This window comes from Lampris incognitus, chromosome 3 (assembly GCF_029633865.1).
Source record: "Lampris incognitus isolate fLamInc1 chromosome 3, fLamInc1.hap2, whole genome shotgun sequence".
NCBI classification, from domain to species: domain Eukaryota; kingdom Metazoa; phylum Chordata; class Actinopteri; order Lampriformes; family Lampridae; genus Lampris; species Lampris incognitus.
This window is the reverse complement of record NC_079213.1, coordinates 22,456,739-22,479,302: the sequence shown is the minus strand read 5'-3', so window position 1 is coordinate 22,479,302 and position 22,564 is coordinate 22,456,739. Positions and strand designations below refer to the sequence as shown.

General features: G+C 43.4%; 2 non-coding genes across 2 annotated transcripts; one reads left to right on the top strand and one right to left on the bottom strand.

Moving 5' to 3' along the window:
* Window positions 1-20,008: 20,008 nt before the first annotated feature.
* trnai-uau (transfer RNA isoleucine (anticodon UAU)) lies at window positions 20,009-20,102 on the top strand. The gene is made up of 2 exons: window positions 20,009-20,046; window positions 20,067-20,102. It is a non-coding gene; the product is annotated as a tRNA-Ile (tRNA).
* A 2,153-nt stretch (window positions 20,103-22,255) lies between these two features.
* On the bottom strand, window positions 22,256-22,349 carry trnai-uau (transfer RNA isoleucine (anticodon UAU)). Its single transcript has 2 exons — window positions 22,312-22,349; window positions 22,256-22,291 (listed from the first exon to the last, which is right to left on the bottom strand). It is a non-coding gene; the product is annotated as a tRNA-Ile (tRNA).
* Between the last annotated feature and the right edge of the window lie 215 nt (window positions 22,350-22,564).

Here is a 22,564-nt window from a genome sequence, read left to right as displayed (position 1 = left end):
GTTGTTGATACACAACTCTCTCTAGTACTTCAGAAAAGAATGGAAGATTAGAGACTGTTCGATAGTTATTAAGAGACCCTGGCTCGAGGTGCGGTTTTTTAAGTAGCGGTTTAACCATGGCTGTCTTAAAGCTGTTGGGAACAGTGCCAGTAGTATGAGATAAATTAACAGTGTCTAGCATTGTAGGTCCCAGAAAAGGCCAGACGTCGTTAAAAAGTTTTGCTGGTAAAGGGTCAAGTAGTTGGTTTAGAAGTTGACATGAGCTTAGTCAAAATATCAAGAGACATAGTCTCAAAAGCTGTAATAACAGGGACGATCAGTGACTCATTGAATAAATATGAGTGTGTGTATGTGTGTGGTGTGTGTGTATGTGTGTGTGTGTGTGTGTGTGTGTGTGTCTGTCTGTCTGTCTGTCTGTCTGTCTGTGTAAGTGCTGCACACATTAATACAGGCATCCTGACCTTCTACAATGAGCCAGAGCAGATCTGCTGCAGTTATCTGGGCCCTTTACTGTGCAATGAAATGAACAAGCTCGGCAGATTGTTGTTTTTGTGTCTGTTTGTGTGTGAAAGATGAGAGAGAGCGAGAGAAAGAGAGAGGGAGCGAGAGAGACTATCCACTCATCTCTTCAAACGCATGAAAAGGAATGACAGGAAAAGAGAGAAAAATAGACAGTGGTTCAGGTTAAGGGCAGAACAGGTGTGTGTGTGTGTGTGTGTGTGTGTGTGTGTGTGTGTGTGTGTGTGTGTGTGTGTGTGTGTGTGTGTGTGTGTGTGTGTGTGTGTGTGTGTGTGTGTGAATGTGTATACATGTTAGAGAGAGAGAGAAAGAAAGAAAGAAAAAGAAAGAAAGAAAGAAAGAAAGAAAGAAAGAAAGAAAGAAAGAAAGAAAGAAAGAAAGAAAGAAAGAAAGAAAGAAAGAAAGAAAGAAAGAAAGAAAGAAAGAAAGAAAGAAAGAAAGAAAGACTAGTTAACAACAGCATAACACCGGCTACACAACAGAGGCAAGGAGCCTGCTCCGGGCTAGCTTCCTTCACGGCTGTTTTTCTCAAAGCCGCTTGTTTTGGGCTCATTAGTTTAAAAAGCAATTCCCGGCGGAGTGAGGGCAATTTTCCGTAACAAAGCAAACATTCGTTAAAAAAAAGGTAAAAAGGACAGACAAGCAAAATTCCCTCAATGCCCTCATTAAAAACATCATTGGGTGACGTGTTATGAGAGCGGACAGCACAACCTCGGAGCTGACGCCGGACACTCCGCTTCCCCGGCTCTCCACGTCGCTTTGAGTGTCTTTCATTTTCTCTCCACCTTGTCCTATTCATTCTTTTCATTTTCCCTTTCTGTCTGTATGGAGCCTGCAACTGTTTTTCCAACTCATTTTCTTCCCCCCCCCCCTCTCTAATTTGCTCAATATTAAGAATGAAACAGCTGTTGTCATCTGAAAGTACATCATGCAGGTATAACAAACTTATTCTGTATTTTCCAGATAACATCCCAAACTATGAATCATTAGTAAGAAACAACCAAGTAACAACCCTGGCACTTCTTAAAACTGATCCAGGAGGTTTCTGGAAGGTACATATCAACTGCCCATTTGTTACCAGGTTGGTCTGTTACTGAGCCTCTGTATTTACCTCTGTAACTCTGCTCAGTATCATCACAAATACCCATTAGCGTTATCTGTCTATCGTTTTGGTGCTAATACTGAATGAGAGTAGGAAACCTGACCAGTCATGAGCCAGGCATTACCTACTACATACTGCAGGTGAGCATCAGCTAGTGCATATAGGTCCTCCATAATTGATCAGATATTATATTGATTATTATGTTTGCATGCATGGTTGTATCCAGTCCTCCAGTCCTCCAGTAATAGCATTCTTTTTTTGTGGTATGATAAACGCACACTTTCCCTCCTTGACAGGTTTACTATTTTCCACTCGCCTTCGGATAATTCTCCCGCCAAAGTTATGTTGCCAAAGCAATGCTAAAGTCATTAAAGGAAAACAATACCGATTTTCACCATTATCTCTATATGTGTCTGGCAGGGCTAGCACTCAGTTAGCAGCTATAATACTGCGCAATCTGCTGTGTGTCTCTAGAATGCTGACAAAATTGTGCAAAATCGCTTGGACAGTGAAATTCAGTGGAAACCTTTTTTTTTGTGACATGCATTGATTAGACTTTCATCCAAGATACCTTTATTGTATATATTGTGCTGTCTGTTTTCTTTTTACAGAGAGTTCTTAACTGTTGATTGTAAATTGTAATTTATAGATTGCAAATTGGAATGCGTGTGTACCTGTTGTACTTTGTTGTTTGCACATCTCAGAGCTCGTACCTTTTTTCATTTCACTGCACTCGGGACTTGTACTTGTGTGTACGTGACAAATAACATTCTTGAATCGTGATATATCTCACATTCAAGTTCAAGTTCAAGTTGTTTTATTTGTCAAATGCACGATAATACAGGCATTGCTGGCAATGAAATTCTTGGCATCAGTTCAACCAAAAATAAAAAGCTAAATAGGACATGGATCAAGTTGAAACAAAAAAAATCTAAAAAGTAACAAAAAAAATAAAATTACAGTATTTATAGTCCAGCCTGAGAAATCAAAACCAAGCTAAAATAGCAACAAAACAAAAAAAGACTAAAAGTAAGCTAAAATTCAGTATATACATGCTGGAGAAGAATAAACTTAAATAAACTAAGGTCACACAATAAAACTAATATTAATAGCAGACATGAAAATGTAACAGTATGTGCAGAGGGTATGTAGTTGTAATAGATATGGTAAATGCATCATCTGTACAGGGTGGCGCAGTGATTAGCATGGTCGCCTCACAGCAAGAAAGTCCTGGGTTCGCGCCCCGGGGTAGTCCAACCTTGGGGGTCGTCCTTTGTGTGGAGTTTGCATGTTCTCCCCATGTCTGCGTGGGTTTCCTCTGGGTGCGCCGGTTTCCTCCCACAGTCATGTAGGTCAGGTGAATCAGCCATACTAAATTGTCCCGAGGTGTGTGTGTGTCAGCCCTGTGACGGCCTGGCGGCCTGTCCAGGGTGTCTCCACGCCTGCTGCCCAATGCCTGCTGGGATAGGCTCCAGCATCCATGCGACCCTGAGTAGGTTAAGCGGTTTGGATAATGGATTGAATGGAGTGGAATCATCTGTACATAGTGCAGGAGTGGTATGGGTGAACAGTGAAGCGTGTGCATTTTGCGGGAGGGAGAGATGGGGACAGAGAGAGAGAGAGAGAGAGAGATGTGTGTGTGTGTGTGTGTGTGTGTGTGTGTGTGTGTGTGTGTGTGTGTGTGTGTGTGTGTGTGTGTGCTTTCTTCCTGCACCTCTGGGTGTAGAGGTCCAGAAAGGCTGGTAGCTCAGTCCTGGTGATGTGCTGCGCTGTTTTCACCACCCTCTATAGAACATTGCAGTCAAAGGTGGTGCAGCTGCCATATCAGGTGATGATGCAGCCAGTCAGGATACTCTTTATGGTGCGTCTGTAGAAGTTGCAGAGTATCCCGGAATTCATGCCAAACTTCCTCAGCCTGTGGAGGACGAAGAGCAGCTGTCTCACCACCTCGATGACGTGGTGTGACCAGGTCAGGTCAAGGGCCTTGCTGATGTTCACCCCGAGGAACCTGAAGCTGCTGACTTTCTCCACTGCTGTCCTGCTGATGTGGTTGAGGGTGTGTCCAACCCCCTGCAGCTTCCTGAAGTCCACTATCAACTCCTTAGTTTTGCTGATGTTGAGATGGAGGTTGTTGTCCTGGCTCCATGTAGTCGGGGCTCTCACCTCATCTCTGTAGAGTGTCTCATTGTTGCTTGTCGGTAGTGTTTTCAGCAAACATAACAATGGTGTTGGAGCTGTGTGTGACCATGCATTCATGTGTGAACAGGGAGTATAGGAGGGGGCTCAACACACAGCCCTGTGGGGCACCAGTGCTGAGAGTCAGTGTGGAGGAGGTGGTGGTGCCCATCCTCACTACTTGGGTACTGCCTGTCAGGAAGTCCAGGATCCAGCTGCACGGGATGGTGTTGAGTCCTGCATCTCTGAGCTTAGTGACAAGCTTAGAGGGCACAATGATGTTGAATGCTCAACTGTAGTCGATGAACACCATTCCCACATACGTGTTCCTCTGTTCCAGGTGGTAGAGGGCAGTGTGGAGGGTGAGGGTAATGGTGTCATCAGTTGATCTGTTGGCCCTGTAAACTGTACTGGGTTCAGGGAATCATTCATTGCTTTGATAAAGGTGGCAGTGCATTGGAAATTGTGATCTGAATAAATACCTGTAAGTACAAAATGCTTCACGTGAACAGCATTGCTGTAACGGTCACATCTTGTTCGCTGGTATTGTGACAACACCGCCTCTGCTTTTCGCACCAGACCATTTGTGGCCAAAGCAGTGGAATTAAGTGGTTTATTGAAGCACTAGATGTCTCAATTTGTTGTGTTCACACTCCAGATCTTATTAAATTAATACAAAAGATTACACATCGCTTTAAGTAACTTCCTGGAGCACATATTAAAGAATCAACTTTCTTAGAAGTTATTCACCACAATTGCATGGTGGAACAACTTGACATAACATTTCTCAACACTTCGTTTTTAAGTGTGTGTGTGTGTGTGTGTGTGTGTGTGTGTGCTTGCTACAGACCGACAAATGCAACTGACAGACAGACAGATAGACACAGACAGACAAACAGACCGACAGACAGGCAGACCAACCGACCGACCAACAGACAGATAGACAGACAGACAGGCTGACCGACAGACAGACAGACAGACAGACAGACAGACAGACAGACCGTCCAACAGACCAGACCGACTGACAGACAGACAGACCATCAGACAGACAGACAGACAGACCAACCGACAGACAGACAGATCGACCGACAGACGGACGGACAGACAGACAGGCCGACAAACAGACAGACAGACAGGCAGGCCAACATTTATATTTGCAGAGCCTCTCGCTGTCGCTAGCGGTGCTAAAAATTGTAAGCAAAGTGCAATAACCAAGTGGAGCCTATTTCTCTGGAGGCTTGTGTTTGGTGCCATTCCAGACTCTACCGTTTTGGTCTGCGGAGCAGAACCAGTCACCAGGAAAGTGATTCTGCACCGTGAATTGTCATTTTCCATTGAGGTTTTACCTTTCATTTGGAAACAGACCCTGGCTGACTGTGGGGTAATCGCCTCCCGAGGGTAATTACAAATGACTTGTCTCATTAACCATCCTTCAGGTTTCACAACAGACCCGGAAGAAAGCAAAGGGCTGAGAGCGAGAAAGAGAAGGGGGGGATTGACAGGGGAAAGTAGAAGGGAGAAGTGGTGGCAGTTGCTGTGTTTCCATTAGAGCTATTTCTATGTAGATTTCGAGGCTATGAAGAAAAGCTCCATGAAAACGGCAAAATATTGAAAAACTCCTAAACACTTTAAAATGCATGTTATCCCCAGGTTGAGGTGCAAAAGTTGGGCTGATGAATAAATGAGCTGATGTGAAGTGGAGGAAACTGGATTTTCCTGAATGGATGCAATAACTGTCAAATCTTGTTTGGTAACATAGTGCTGGAAATATAATTAGGGAATACACCTACTTTCTTAATCACTAATGAACAAAAACACCTTTAACCAGCTAGTGGAAAACCTCTAATTTGTAGTTTAGCGTCTTGGCTTTTAAAGTGATTTAGAATTCATTTAACACGTTTTTTTTAAATAGATGAAAATGTGACTACTGACTTATCTCAGTGATTATTTCTCATGTCTCATAACCGAGCCTGAAGAAAGTGAAGGACTGAAAGCGATAAAGAGCGAGAGGGAGGGAAGACGTCAGCGATAAAGGGAACGACAGTGACAGTGAGAGACGGAGTGACAGATGGTGGCTCTAAGCTGGATCTCAAAGTGCTTCCACAGCTGTTTGATTATAGTCCTCCATTAACTATATGTTGACACCCTCAGTCTGGCCCTCCGAGGCAATCAGACAATCCTCTCTCCCACAGCAGTACTATGCTGTGCAATGCTTAGCTAAGTGTATATGAGCTCTCATTCACTGCTGTGTGTGTATGCGTGTGCACGCACGCATATGTGCAGGGAGGCATGCATGCATGCAACACACAATCATGCATTGAACATGTGTGCATGCGTGGTTGTGTGTGGGTGTATTTACTTTTAAAAAATTTTGAAGTTGAAATCTGGATTTTCTCCATTAATAAACAGTTAAGTAATTCATCTGGACAATAGAGTCAGGTTACATAATGCTAACTGTCAGCTTTACCATGGTTGGAGACATGCTACACCTGTTGACCGGGTAGGACGAACGCCGGAGCAGCGACAAACACATTCCCACTCAAACAGGAAACAGGATGTCGATGTGGAGGTGCTTCCGTTGGACGGATAATCTGCCAATTCTACATCCGATATTAGTACAGTACAACGGTGTTCCCATATACTTTGATTTAATTTGCAATACATTAGATTAACCCGTGTTAGCTTTAGTCCCCGGATCCGTCTTTGCAAAAGTGGGAACTGTTAACTGCCGAGCTGACGGCACACACACGGCTGCTACACCTTGTTTGTAAGTTGTCACTGCCACAGGAAGGGATGGGTTGGGGGGAAACCACGGATTCAGCTTTAGAGTACGTGAATGTGTGCACGGGCATGTGTACAGTATTACATAACTTATCAGAACCAGTTAGTTTTAATTAGACTTGGCGCGTGCATATTTTACCTTTATCCCCACCTTGCCAGCCTTTGCTTTCAGCTCGTCTCTGCAGCATGTCATTCGCGTGCATATTTCTGGAATAGGGTGGTGTGTCCTGGTGCACGGGCACGCACACACGCATGCACACACACACAGGAGGACACGCTGGCCTGGGGGCTGCTGGTGTCTCACTCAGGAGATATTTGTACCATTTACTTTATGCACAATCATGTCATTCTCTCTCTCTGCCCTGTCTTTCCTGTCTCACTTTTCTGATCTATTAATAAATCGCAAACCCCCAGAGGTAAATCCTGAAATAAAAAGACATGCTGGCTCCATTTCGGAGGTTTGTGGTGTACTTAGCGCATCTCAAACGTTCTTGCTATGGCTTGTTCTGTCTTTACCCTAACTGAATTTGTGTTCTTTGTTACGTGCAAAGTGTAACGTGGCAAACTTGCATTTGAAAGCTGTTTTTAAATTCAGTTTTTTTTAAATTTGCCCCAGATGAGCAGACTGGTTTGTGCTGGTTGATTTATCAAAAGATGACTCAAATTCGCTTCTCCTCTCTTTTCTCCTCGTCTGGTCTAGGCGATATTATTTCACACAGTGTGCTGAATATTCATTGCGTATCACGTGCGTTGAGTATTACTCTTGCGAAATTCATATTTTATGTGTCTCAAGGCAGTGTGTCTCAAGGCTGCTGTCAGTGGAGGCTGTGGACGCCTCAGGTTTTAACAGGCACTCTGTGCGTTTCATGCAGAGGGGACCCGGTGTTTGATGATAAATGTCAGTATTTATCTTCGCTCATTCCACTCGCTTATTACGTTTCAGTGAAATTACACGTATCCTATCCAGCCACAGCTTTATCTCGCTGTGGACATACATGTTATGTGTGACTGAGCAACGTGCCATTCAGTCATACGTGGCCAATGAAATTGACGCTCTCTCTCTCTCTACTTCTCTTCTCTTCTCTTCTCTTCTCTTCTCTTCTCTTCTCTCTCTCTCTCTCTCTCTCTCTCTCTCTCTCTCTCTCTCTCTCTCTCTCTCTCTCTATATATATATATATATATATATATATATATATATATATATAAACACACATATATATATATATATATCCTTCTCTGTCTCTATCCCTCTCTTTCACTATCCCCCCCTCTCTCTCTCTACCCCCCCCCTCAGTATTTCTCTGTCGCTTGCTCTATACCGCTCTCTGTATCCCTCTCTCTCTGTCTCTCTCTCTCTCTCTCTCTCTCTCTCTCTCTCTCTCTCTTTCTCATTCTGATTTTAAACAGCCTCGTTAAAATGCCCTGCCTGCTTCTCCTCGATGGCTGAAGCTGATTTAATAAGTAAAATCGCTTGTTTTCACCTGAAAGAACAGATGATCCCAATAAATGAATCTATTCTATTCTATTCTATTCTAATTTCTATTCAGCTGTGTTTAACATACATCTATGCAAACTTACATTGTCAGTCTATTTGCTGTTGTCTGAGTGGAGGGCTGAGGCATCTGAATACTACTGCCCCCTTTTTCACGCCGTCTTTCTCTCTTTCTAGCTCTTGTTTTCCTGTCCTCTCTCTACAGCAATCGCTCTCCTTTCATTTATTGTCTTTCATCTTATCTGTGTTTTGAAGTCTCTCTTTTTCTCCTTCTCTTCTGCTCTCGATCTTTCCTGTTCCCACTTGCTATCTCTTTCTTTCTCTATCAGTTTCTCCTCTTGTCTCTCTCTCTCTCTGCCTCTCTCCTCCACTCGTCATCTGGGCTGGTTCAGCTTGGCTGCATGGCCTGATTGTCTGTAATTGTTTGGCTGCTGCAGCCATCAGCCCAGGAGACCAGGGTGAGCGTGTGGTTCCTGCTCAGCCTTTGCTTTTGGTTTAGCGCAGAAAATTTTATACCTTCACAATTAACCTGCTGCCTTCCCCTTCTGAAGGGTAAATGAGGTCTATGTGTGTTGTGTGTGTGTGTGCGTGTGTGTGTGTGCGTGCGTGTGTTGGCATCTGCATCTGAACACACATCCCCTCTATGCAGAGACACATCTGTTCTCAAACACAGATATATGAGTGCCTGTTGTGTATAAATGGGTTTCCATCTGTTTTTATGCACATTTTAAATTTGTGCGTAAGACATCCTGAAAGTAAGCGGCAGGCTTGTACTGCCTCATAAAGAATTTACTTGAACCACTGGATTATTTTGCTTCTTATTTGTTGAGTACTTTTCCTATCATTGAGTGTTTCTTTTAACAAAGTTATATACTGTGTGTGTGTGTGTGTGTGTGTGTGTGTGTGTGTGTGTGTGTGTGTGTGTATATATGTATATATAATACACATTATATATAGATTATATGTATTTATATATTATATATGTAATATATATTATGCACACACACATACGTGTATGTATATATATATGTATATATATATATATATATATATATATATATGAGTTTGTGTGTGTGTGTGTATAATCCAGTGATTCAAGTAATTCTTTAATTGACAGTACAAGCCTGTTTCATGCCATAAGCAATCATCAGCTGCCAAAAGTTACATATATATCAAAGTTATATATATATATGTGTGTGTGTGTGTGTGTGTGTATGTATGTATGTATGTATGTATGTGTGTATATATATATATATATATATGTGTGTGTGTGTGTGTGTACGTGTATATGTATATGTATGTATGTACACTACCGTTCAAAAGTTTGGGATCACCCAAACAATTTTGTGTTTTCCATGAAAAGTCACACTTATTCACCACCATATGTTGTGAAATGAATAGAAAATAGAGTCAAGACATTGACAAGGTTAGAAATAATGATTTGTACTTGAAATAAGATTTTTTTTACATCAAACTTTGCTTTCGTCAAAGAATCCTCCATTTGCAGCAATTACAGCATTGCAGACCTTTGGCATTCTAGCTGTTAATTTGTTGAGGTAATCTGGAGAAATTGCACCCCACGCTTCCAGAAGCAGCTCCCACAAGTTGGATTGGTTGGATGGGCACTTCTTTGAGCAGATTGAGTTTCTGGAGCATCACATTTGTGGGGTCAATTAAACGCTCAAAATGGCCAGAAAAAGAGAACTTTCATCTGAAACTCGACAGTCTATTCTTGTTCTTAGAAATGAAGGCTATTCCATGCGAGAAATTGCTAAGAAATTGAAGATTTCCTACACCGGTGTGTACTACTCCCTTCAGAGGACAGCACAAACAGGCTCTAACCAGAGTAGAAAAAGAAGTGGGAGGCCGCGTTGCACAACTGAGCAAGAAGATAAGTACATTAGAGTCTCTAGTTTGAGAAACAGACGCCTCACAGGTCCCCAACTGGCATCTTCATTAAATAGTACCTGTTAGAGCCTGTTTGTGCTGTCCTCTGAAGGGAGTAGTACACACCGGTGTAGGAAATCTTCAATTTCTTAGCAATTTCTCGCATGGAATAGCCTTCATTTCTAAGAACAAGAATAGACTGTCGAGTTTCAGATGAAAGTTCTCTTTTTCTGGCCATTTTGAGCGTTTAATTGACCCCACAAATGTGATGCTCCAGAAACTCAATCTGCTCAAAGAAGTGCCCATCCAACCAATCCAACTTGTGGGAGCTGCTTCTGGAAGCGTGGGGTGCAATTTCTCCAGATTACCTCAACAAATTAACAGCTAGAATGCCAAAGGTCTGCAATGCTGTAATTGCTGCAAATGGAGGATTCTTTGACGAAAGCAAAGTTTGATGTAAAAAAAATCTTATTTCAAATACAAATCATTATTTCTAACCTTGTCAATGTCTTGACTCTATTTTCTATTCATTTCACAACATATGGTGGTGAATAAGTGTGACTTTTCATGGAAAACACAAAATTGTTTGGGTGATCCCAAACTTTTGAACGGTAGTGTATGTATGTGTATATATATGTATGTGTGTGTGTGTGTGTGTGTGTGTGTGTGTGTGTGTGTGTGTGTGTGTGTGTATGTATGTATGTATGCCTGTATGTGTATATACGTATATGTGTATATGTGTGTGTGTGTATCTATATATGTATATGTACACATACATACATACATACATACATACATACATACATACATACATACATACATACATACATACATACATACATACATACATACATACATACATACATACATACATACCGGTCGGAACAGAGTGGGCCGATTTCAATATCCGCTATTGTGCGGATATTGCTACGCCGATATTATTTTGTTTTATTGGTTTCTTAGCGAGTCTGTCAACCTTCTCATTATCCTCAAACTTTACATGAACCCAGTGTGTCCACATGAACGGAGCAATGGTATCTGATTGTAATTGGTTGGTGCATATTAACGTCTATAAAATGTCATATAGCACATCTTTGTCACATCTATATGTAAATGACCTCGGGCTCATTAGTGTTGAGCTTGAAACAGATCAAAGTTTCACCCTTAAAGGTTAAACGCTATTGTAATACCAGCAGTACTGTTATCCTTTCCACAGAGTATACATCTATATCTGTGACACGTTTAACTCTGATACACTAAGCACCCTTCCTGTTTGTGCTGTCTCGATACTTCGGTACATATTACCCGTTCTTTGCATGTGAAACACTTTCCCACTACTTCATCCCAATCCAGATGTCCTCTATTCTTCCTCCATCTTCATCTTGTATAGCTAGAACCCAGAGCTGGGCCATGTATCCATAAAATATGGATCTCATGACATGCGACTAGCTATCATCTGGGATTTTGAGTATCGTAATATCATGATATAGCTTCGATGTCATCATTTCCTGGTCTTGATGGCTGCTTTATAGTAAAGCGATGTAATTTTATGAACTTATCAGTCGGTTTTAGCTGAGTGACATGCACAACGAACTTCTTCACCGTGCTTAGGTCATCATATCCAAGTCACTAATGACCATTTCTCAAAATGTTCTTGAGTAAATATCTCAGGAAATCACTGTCATTTCCAAAATATCGTCACATCATCGATATCAAGATGTCCAGTCAAAAATATTGTGATATTTGGTTTTGTTAATATCGCCCGGCCTTGCTAGAACCCGGTCTTTATAATCCGCACAGGAACAATTAACAATGCCAAAGTTGGGCTAAATAACACAATGGAAAGACTCATAAATAGTCAGTAGTTGATTGAAACACCTTTTTTTCAGTAAATAAAGACATTTTCTCCACACATTTTCTTCATGCAATGGCAATAATATATACTTCTACAAGCATAAATAGATCATGTAGTGGTTTATTTGCATTATTATATCACCGTTTTCATCCCTACACACTCACCAAAGATTAACCAAGTACAAACAGAGTATTGCTTTTCTCCACTCTACTGCTAAATCCCATGCTGGTCACACACCCTGTGTATACACTTTGTCTCATATCGCCGGTGAGAGGCGGTGGACACCTGAGACAAGAGCAGGCAGAGCGTTTGGTTGATGGCGTCACTCTAAAACAGCTGACGGTTCTTTAAGCCGGAGTTAGTCACCATGTCAGCGCGTGTATCTCCGCTTTTCAGACAGAAGACAGCCGGGTAAAGGGAATCATCCGAGATGACAGCATAGAATAGACCCAGACAGACAGCACGGTGTGTGCGTGTGTGCTTGTGTGTGTCTGGCAGCTTTTTCCTGCTTCTGCTGTTTCGGCAGAGCAACATGGGACAGAGGAAGATTAAGCCAACAGCAGAGGGATGGATGAGACATGATTGTTTTGTGATTTAACTTTGCAGATGTCTGAAAGAAAAAGAGAAAGAACGAGAAAATTTGTGCCGCCATGGTGGCCCAGTGGTTAGCGCTGTTGCCTCACAGCAAGAAGGTCCTGGGTTTGAACTCCGGGGTTGTCCAACCTGGGGGGGTTATACCAGGTCGTCCTGTGTGTGTGTGTGGGGTTTGCATGTTGTCCCTGTTTCTCCGGGCGCTCCGGTTTCCCCCACCATCAAAAGAAACATGCATGTTAGGGATTATACTCCTGTCTCTGCCCTTGATCGAGGCATGGCAATAACTGAAATAATTGTATTGATTTAAAATGATTTTCTATATTTAAAAAAAAAAGTCCATCATTCTGCTTATAAGACGTGAACAGCAGTCAGTCCCATCTCAGAACAGCATCTATAGCAACACAGTCTGCTAACCAGAAATCACACTGTTGAATTTCATGATTGAACAATCAGCATAGAGTAGAAGTAAACTTTTATAAAGGGACAAATTAGAATTCATGGACGGTTACTGAAAGTGGCATGGAACTCCGTGCCACTCGGGGCAGGGAGCGGGCTCCGGGTAGGGAGAGCGAGTTCTGAGTGAGTGGGTGATTCGCGACCTTCAGTGCCGGGCTGGAAGAGCAAGCGCTGAATTGAAGCAAGCACCAAAGTGGTTGCTTCTCTCAAAGGGCTACATTGATACAGTGATCAACTTGACACATTTCCACAAATACAGGTAATATAAGAGTTGCACAATCGTGACATGTTGTCTGGTCTTCGCAGTTCGCACTAGCTAATGAGAGGGGCGAGTCAGTGCAGGAGTTAATGGAGACGAGGAGTTGTCAATCCTGAGTCAGTAAAAAGAGTCGTCCATTTCGAGTGATTTGTTCATGTCTCGTACATCACTAGTAGGTACAATCAAACACTATACTATCTCTCTATTTCAATACTTTCAAATGCAATAAAAAGAGGAATACGAGGCTATATTACTGCCAATTGTGATAGTTTTTGTAAAGTGTTATGAGAATGATAATTTTGTGAATTGTTATTGTCTCGTAATAGTAATACTACTACTAGTACTTTTGGCTGCTCTGATTAGGGGTCACCACAGTGGATCATCTGTTTCCATCTCAACTATCCTCTGCATCTTTCTCTGTCACACCAGACACCTGCATATCTTCCCTCACCACATCCATAAACCTCTTTGGCCTTCCTCTTTTCCTCTTCCCTGGCAGCTCCATCTTCAGCAACCTTCTCCCAATATACCCAGCATCTCTCCTACACACATGTCCAAACCATCTCAATCTTGCCTCTCTTGATTTGTCTCCGAACCGTCCAACCTGAGCTGTCCCTTTAATATAGTCATTCCTAATCCTGTCCTTCTTCATCACTCCCAACAAAGATCTTAGCATCTTCAACTCTGCAACCTCCAGATCGACCTCCTTTGTTTTCATCAGTGCCATCGTCTACAAACCATATAACATAGCTGGTCTCACTACTATTTTGTAAACATTCCCTTTAACTATTGTTGATACCCTTCTGTGTCAAATCACTCCTGACACCCTTCTCCACCCACTCCACCCTACCTGCACTCTCTTCTTCACCTCTCTACCACACTCCCCGTTACTTTGAACAGTTGACCCCAAGTATGTAAGCTCATCCACGTTTGTCACCTCTACTCCTTGCATCCTCACTATTCTGCAGTCTTCCCTCTCATTCACATATGTACTCCATTTTGCTCTTACTGACTTTCATTTCTCTTCTCTCCAGTGTATACCGCCACCTTTCCAAGCTCTCCCCAACCTGCTCCCTTCTCTGACTACAGATCACAATGTCATCCGCAAACATCATAGTCCACGGAGACTCCTGCCCGATCTCATCCGTCAACCTGTCTATCACCTGTCTATCACAATTATGTGATGTTCACTTGGCGTTACCAGGGTGAAAGCCTTCATTCTGTTTTCTTTTAAGATATTGACCAAGGGAGCATGCGTTGAGCTGTCTGTCCACTTCCAGTTGTCCATTCAAGATAAGAGGAATACTCTTTAAATTACAGACTATTAATTACACAGAAAGAAATGAATAATTCATAAGTAAAGTAGAAGGCATTGAACTGTGATGAGGGATAGTTTCTGAGTAATATGTGAGCAAAATATGAGCTTTTTTTAATATCTCCAGTTTGCTCCCATGTCAGTATGTTGTGCTGATAAATACAATCTACATCAAACACTATATGGCATAAACTCAGAAATCACATTGCACCAAAGTATTTTGTTGCATTTGTGGAAAATAATTAGCTGTTCACCTTGAGTATCAGGTGAAATGTGAATGTTCTGTTTATTAACATCTCCACTGTAAAGATGATATTCAATATTTATGTTATATTCAAGGTTAACAGCTGTATATTCACAAAGTAGTTGAGTTTGGTACACTACTACCACTACTACTACTACTACTACTTTTGGTTGCTCCCATTAGGGGTCGCCACAGCGGATCATCCGTTTCCATGTTTCCATCTCTTCTTGTCCTCTACATCTCCCTCTGTCACGCCAGCCACTTGCATGTCCTCCCTCACCACATCCATAAACATCCTCTTTGGCCTTCCTCTTTTCCTCTTCCCGAGTAGCTTCATCTTCAGCACCCTTCTCCCAATATACCCAACATCTCTCCTCCACACATGTCCAAACCATCTCAATCTTGCTTTGTCTCCAAACCGTCCAACCTGAGCTTTCCCTCTAATATACTCATTTCTAATCTTGTCCTTCTCCATCACTTCCAATGAAAATCTTAGCATATTAAACTCTGCCACATGCAGCTCGACCTCCTGTCTTTTCATCAGTGCCACCATCTCCAAACCATACAATATAGCTGTCTCACTACCATCTTGTAAACTTTCCCTTTAACTATTGTTGGTACCCTTCTATCGCAAATGGACCAACCACCTTTCCACTCTTCATCCTTTTCATAGCTGCCCTCACTTCCTGCTTGCTAATCCACCACACTTCCAGATTCACTATCCCCACATCATCCATCCAACCTTCTCTCTTTCTAATTTTCTTCATTCATCAACCCCTCAAAGTACTCCTTTCACTTTCTCAAAACACTCTCTTCGCTTGTCAGCACATTTCCATCGCTATCCTTGTTCACCCTAACCTGCTGCACATCCCTCACCATACGCCTTTTCCTTTTCCTTTGCCTTCGCCACCGCTCTTTTTGCTTTACACCACATCCCCTTGTACTCCTGTCTACTTTCTTCATCTCTCTGACTATCCCATTTCTTCTGTACCAACCTCTTCCTCTGTATAATTTGCTGTACTTCCTCATTCCACCACCAAGTCTCCTTGTCTTCCTTCTACTATCCAGTTGACATACCAAGTACTTTCCTAGCTGTCTCCCTCACTATTTCTGCAGTGGTTGCCCAGCCATCCAGCAATTCTTCACTACCACACAGTGCCTGTCTAAACTCCTCCCTGAATGTCAAGCAACAGTCTTCGTTTTTCAACTTCCACCATTTGACCCTCGATTCTGCCTTCATTCTCATCCTCTTCTTGGTCTCCAAAGTCATCCTACAGACCACTATCCGATGCTGCCTAGCTATGTTCTCCCCTGTCACCACCTTGCAGTCTCCAATCCCTTTGAGATCGTGCATCATACATAAGATATAGTCCACCTGTGTGCACTTTCCTCCACTCTTGTATGTCACCCTGTGTTCCTCCCTCTTCTTGAAATCTGTATTTACCACAGCCATTTCTCATCCTTTTCGCAAAATCCACCATCATCTGTCCTTCCACATTCCTCTCCTTAAAACCATACCTGCCCATCACCTCTGTTCCCGTCGCCAACATGCCGATTGAAGTCCGCGCCAATCACCACTCTCTCCTCCTCGGGTAGAGTCTCCACCGCTCTTCCTTCAGAATTACCCCTACCCCATTTCTCCTCCCATCTGCACCATGGTAGAAGAGTTTGAACCCACCTCTGGTGCTCCTGTCCTTACTCCCCTTCCACCTGGTCTCTTGCACACACAGTGTATATACCTTTCTTCTCTCTATCATATCAGACAGCTCTCTCCCTTTGTCAGTCATAGTGCCAACATTCAAACTTCCGACCCTCACCTCCACACTCTAACCCTTCCTCCTCTCCCGCTGCCTCTGGGCACGCCATTGCCCTCTCCTTCTCATTCGCCCAACAGTAGCAAAGTTTCCACCGGTACCCTGCTAGCCAAAAGTACCGGTGGCGGTTGTTGGTAAGCTGATCAACCCACCCAGGATGGAAATCTGATTTATGATCTGCATATTTGATTTGGCAAAGGTTTAACACCGGTTGCCTTTCCTGTCATAACCCTCTCAATTTATCCAGGCTTGGGATTGGCACTAAGAATGCATTGGCTTGAGCGTCCTGAGTGGCTGAGTGCTCCAGGTGAGGCTCGAACCTCGGCATTGCTCTACAGTGTACTGACTTATAACTACCGCACGCTAACCGATTGCGCCACTGGAGCTTTTGCGCTTGGTAAACTGTAATCTGTGAATTTATCCCATACACATTATAATGACAAGAATCAAACTACAGATGTAGAAAAGACCTGATTTCACCGATATATTTCTCAAAAGTTGCCGCTCATCACAGTGCAATTACATCTGTTTTACTCATATCTTTTTTATGTAATTTATGGTAATTTAAAGCACCACGCGGTAACCGGTTGTGCCACTCGAGCTTTTGTGTTTGGTGCAGTGTGGTTTGTGAATTTATCCCATACACATTATATTGACAAGTACGCAAACTACATATGTATAAAACCTCTGATTTTACCCATATATTTCTCAGTAACTACCCCTCATCATAGTGCAATTACAGCTGTTTTACTCATAAGGTCTTTCAATGTAATTAATGGTAATTTAAAGCATTACAGTAACTGAATAATCATGAATGTTGACTGTTCTACATCCTGTATTGTTCTTTTGAATTAATGTTAAAATGAGAACGTGGACGTTTTTTGTCGTGTGGAGAGAAAGAGACAAAGACAGAGGGGCAAATGGAGGAGGAATGAAGAGAGAAAGGTAAAGGGAGAACAAAAGAGAGCAAAAGATAGAGAGAGCGAGAGAAATGAGTGAAATAAACATCAGAGATGCCTTGCTACAAGCAATAAATCCAGGAGTTACTTAAGATGTTGCAAGTTACTCCTCTTGATGGTATTCCTTGGTGGCAGGGTGGTCAGAGCATTCGCATTGCAATGAATACTTCTTCATCTTCAGCAGGTATCTCAGGATCACAAACGTTTCGCCCCTTAGCCTGTGCGCCTTGTCCAAGTGGTGCAGCAAAGACCAAATAAGCCTTCACCTGCAGAAGGGTTCCAACTGCGGGCTCTCATCAACCACAACCATCGTGAACTGGTCTCAGCTTCCATGGCTATCTCCCCAATGGTTTGCTTCATTTGTTTGGATTCCAAACTCATCTTCTGTAGGAAATAGCACACTGATGTTGCTGGGAAACCACGGTTGCCGACTTCAATCGGAAATACGTTTGTGTACCATCCTTTGATGAGAGCTTTTTCAATCAAATCCTGGTTCTTGGCTTTCTTCTGTTGACAAGAGATGGCTAGCCTGTCCTCCCAGGGCACTGCGAGTTTGGCTTCTAAGATAGTTTTTGTGCTCCTGGATAGAAGAACTATGTCTGATTGGAGTGAGGTTACTGCCACCTCTTCCAGAAAGACAAGTTTCTTCTCCAGGTCCACTTGCATCTCCCACTTGGAAGCTTGATGCAGAATGGATCATGGGTTCTTTGCAGTTGTTCTTGCCCAAGGAGCCTTATCTAGAAATTGACAACTACAGGAAGTAAAGACTGATGTTTACTGGCTTTGACCCTGTGGAAATCCGTCCATTTGTCAATTTCTGTCAGGATTTTTTTAGTGGGTCCACCTGTATTCTTTTCCCAGTGCTTTGGGACATCCAGTCACGATGTGACTCAGGGTGCAAAGCATTGCTCCACACTTCTTGCAGGATGGGTCATCCTCTTTGCTGCAGATCTTTAAATTGTTTGGAGTTGGCAAGAGGTCAGCCACTGCACGCAGGAGGAAGGTCAGCTTGCCTTGGTCGGTGCCCTAGAGTTCCTGAGGACAACAATCGTTTGAGTGCCTGGTCCCAATGTATCCACTGTCCCTGGCAAGTGAACCCTACCGCTCTTACGCCACAGTCTTCTTCTGCTGCCTCTCAGACCCTCTTCACCACGAGTACTCTCTTGCCTTTGTCAATGGCCTTATACTCCATCACTTGGCGTTGTAGTTTCCAAGTCCTAGCTGTCCGTGATAGACTACCCCAATGGTCTACTGATATTTCCAGTATACTTCTGTTTCCCTCACTGCTTCCTGAGGCTTCCACTTCCTACCAACTCTTCACTACCACCTAGTGCCTGTCTTAACTCCTCCTGGAACTCCACACAGCATTCTTCCTTCTTCAGCTTTCACCATTTGATCCTTGGCTATGCCTTCACTCTCTTCATCTTCTTGGTCTCCAATGGCATCCTACAAGGCCACCATCCGATGCTGCCGAGCTATGTTCTCTCCGTCACCATCTTGCAGTCTCCAGTCACTTTCAGATTGCGCCTTCTACATAAGATATAGTCCACCTGTGCACTTTCCTCAACTCTTATAGTCACCCTGTGTTCCTCCCACTTCTTGAAATATGTATTCACCATACCCATTTCCATCCTTTTCACAAAATCCACCATCATCTGTCCTTCCACATTTCTCTCCTTGACACCATACCTACCCATCACCTATGCATCATCTCTGTTCCTTTCACCAACTTACCCATTGAAGCCCGCTCCAATCACCACTCTCTCCCTCTTGGGTACACTTTCCACCACTTCATCCAACTCACTCCAGAATTCTTTCTCTTCCATCTCACATCCAAATTGCGGGGCATATGCACTGATAACAGTCATCAATACACATTCGATTTCCAGCTTCATACTCATCACTCTGTCCGACATTGTCTTCACCGCTATCACACTCTTGACATACTCTTCCTTCAGAATTAACCCTACCTCATTTCTCCTCCCTTCACACCATAATAGAAGTTTGAACCCACCTCCGATGCTCTTGGCCTTACTCCCCTTGTACACCCAGTATGCCTACCTTTCTTCTCTACATCATATCAGCCAGTTCTCTCCCTTTACCAGTCATAGTGCCAACATTCAATGGTCCGACTCCCAACACACTCCTACCCTTCCTCCTCTTCCGCTGCCTCTGGACATACCTTCCTCCTCTCCTTCTCCTTTGCCCAATGATAGTATAGTTTCCGCCAGCATCCTGCTGGCCAGCAGTACCAGTGGCGGTCATTGGTAACCTGGGCCTTCACCGGTCCAGTATGGAAATCTGATTTATGAACCACATATTTGATTTGGCAGAGATTTTACGCCAGATGCCTTTCCTGACACAACCCTCCCCATTTATCCGGTCTTGGGAGCAGCAATAAGAATGCACTGGGTTGTGCATCCTCAGTGGCTGGGTTTTGTAGTTACTGAGAAATATATGGGTAAAATCAGGGCTTTCCTACATCTGTAGTTTGCTTCCTTGTCGTTACAGCAAGTATGGGATAAATTCACAAATCACAGTACATCAAACTCAAAAGCTCCAGTGGCGCAATCGGTAAGCGCGCGGTACTTATAAGTCAGTACATGGTAGAGCAATGCCGAGGTTGTGAGTTCGAGCCTCACTTGGAGCACTCCTTTACCCAGCCACCGATGATGCAGAAGCCCGTTAAAACAGGCACTGGGTGGTAGTAAAGAGTTGCAGTATGTCCGGATAACCCAGAAATAGTGAGGGAGACAGCGAGGAATGGACGTGGTGTGTCGTCAGGACAGAGGAAGGAAGACAAGGAGACCTGGTGGTGGAATGAGTAGGTACAGCAAGGTACACAGAGGAAGAGGATGGCAAAGAAGACGTGGGATAGTCAGAGAGATAAAGAGAGTAGACAGGAGTACAAGGAGATGCAGCGTGAAGAGAAGAAAAGGCGTGTTGTGTGGTAGGTTAGGTTCTAAGGAAGGAGAAAAGGACGTACCGTTTGGCTAGACAGAGGGACCGAGCTGGGAAGAATGTACAGCACGTAAGGGCGATCAAGGGTAGAGATTGAAATGTTCTGACAAGGGAGGAGTGTGTGTTGAGAAGGTGGACGGAGTACTTTGAAGGGCTGATGAATGAAGTAAGAGAGAAAGTTGGACGATGTGGGGGTAGTGAATCGGGAAGGGCGGTGGATGAGGAAGTGAGGGCAGCTATGAAGCGGATGAGGAGTGGAAAGGACGTTGGTTCAGATGACATACCTGTTGAGGCATGGAGATGTTTAGGAAAGATGGCAGTGGAGTTTTTAATTAGATTTTTTTAACACAATCTTGGAAAGTGAGAGCATGCCTGAGGAGTGGAGAAGTATGCTGGTACCGATTTTCAAGATTAAGGGCGATGTGCAGAACTGTAGCAACTACAGAGGTATAAAGTTGATCAGCCACAGCATGAAGTATGGCAAAGAGTAATAGAAGCTATGAAAGAGCAGTACAAATGCGATGTTTGCTTTGAGAATGTTGGTTGAGAAGTATAGAGAAGGCCAGAAGGAGTTACATTGTGTCTTTGTGGATTTAGAGAAAGCATATGACAGGATGCCAAGGGAAGAGGTGTGGTATTGTATGAGGAAGTCGCGAGTTGCAGAGAAGTATGTAGGAGTGGTGCAGGATATGTATGAGGGAAGTGTTACGGTGGTGAATTGTGCTTTTGGAATGACAGATGAGTTGAAGGTGGAGGTGGATTTACACCAAGGATCGGTCTGAGCCCTTTCTTGTGTGCAATGGTGATGGACAGGTTGACGGACGAGATCAGGCAGGAGTCTCTGTGGGCTATGAAGTTTGCAGATGACATTGTGCTCTGTAGCGAGAGTAGGGCGCAGGTTGAGGAGAGCCTGGAGAGGTGGAGGTATACACTGGAGAGAGGAGGAATGAAAGTCGGTAGGAGCAAGATGGAATACATATGCGTGAATGAGAAGGAGGACAGTGAAATGGTGAGGATGCAAGGAGTAGAGGAGTAGAGGAGACGAAGGCGTATGAGTTTAAATACTTGGGATCGACTGTCCAAAGTAACGGGAAGTGCGGGAGAGAGGTGAAAAAGAGAGTGCAGGCAAGGTGGCGTGGGTGGAGAAGAGTGTCAGGAGTGATTTGCGACAGAAGGGTACCAGCAAGACTTAAAGGGAAGGTGCACAAGATGATTGTGAGACAAGCTATCTTATGTGGTTTTGAGATAGTGGCACTGATGAAAAGGCAGGAGGCGGAGCTGGAGGTGGCAAAGTTGAAGATGCTAAGATTTTCATTGGGAGTGATGAAGAAGAACAGGATTAGGAACGAGTATATTAGAGGGACAGCTCAGGTTGGACGGTTTGGGGACAAAGCAAGAGAGGCAAGATTGAGATGGTTTGGACATGTGTGGAGGAGAGATGCTGGGTATATTGGGAGAAGGATGCTGAAGACTGAGCTGTCAGGGAAGAAGAAAAGAGGAAGGCCAAAGAGGAGGTGAGAGAGGACATGCAGGTAGCTGGTGTGACAGAGGAAGACGCAGAGCACAGGAAGAATTGAAACCGATGATCCGCTGTGGCGACCCCTAACGGGAGCAGCCGACAGTAGTAGTAGTTGTAGTAGTAATAGTAGTAGATTTCTCAGTAACTACCACTGATTACAAATCAGTTTTTCTCGTAAGGTCTATTTATGATCCGCATATTTGATTTGGCAAAGGGGTAACATCAGTTGCCTTTGCTGATTCAACCCTCCCCATTTATCCGGGCATGCGACCGGCACAAAGAATGCACTGGCTTGTGCATCCTCAGTGGCTAAATAAAGAAAGTGCTCCAGGTGAGGCTCGAACTCACAACCTCGGGACTGCTCTACAGCGTACTGATATATAAGTACCGTGCGCTAACCGATTGCGCCACTGGAGCTTTTGATTTAAATGATTTATGATTTGTGACTTTATCCTATACACATTAAAACGACGAGGACGCAAACAAGAAACAAAATGCAAAAAGCCTTGATTTTACCAATATAGTTTTCGGTAATTATCACTCATCATAGTGCAGTTACATCTGTTTTACTCATTACGTCTTTTTATGTAATTAATTGTAATTTAAAACATTACAGTAAGATTTTTTTAACT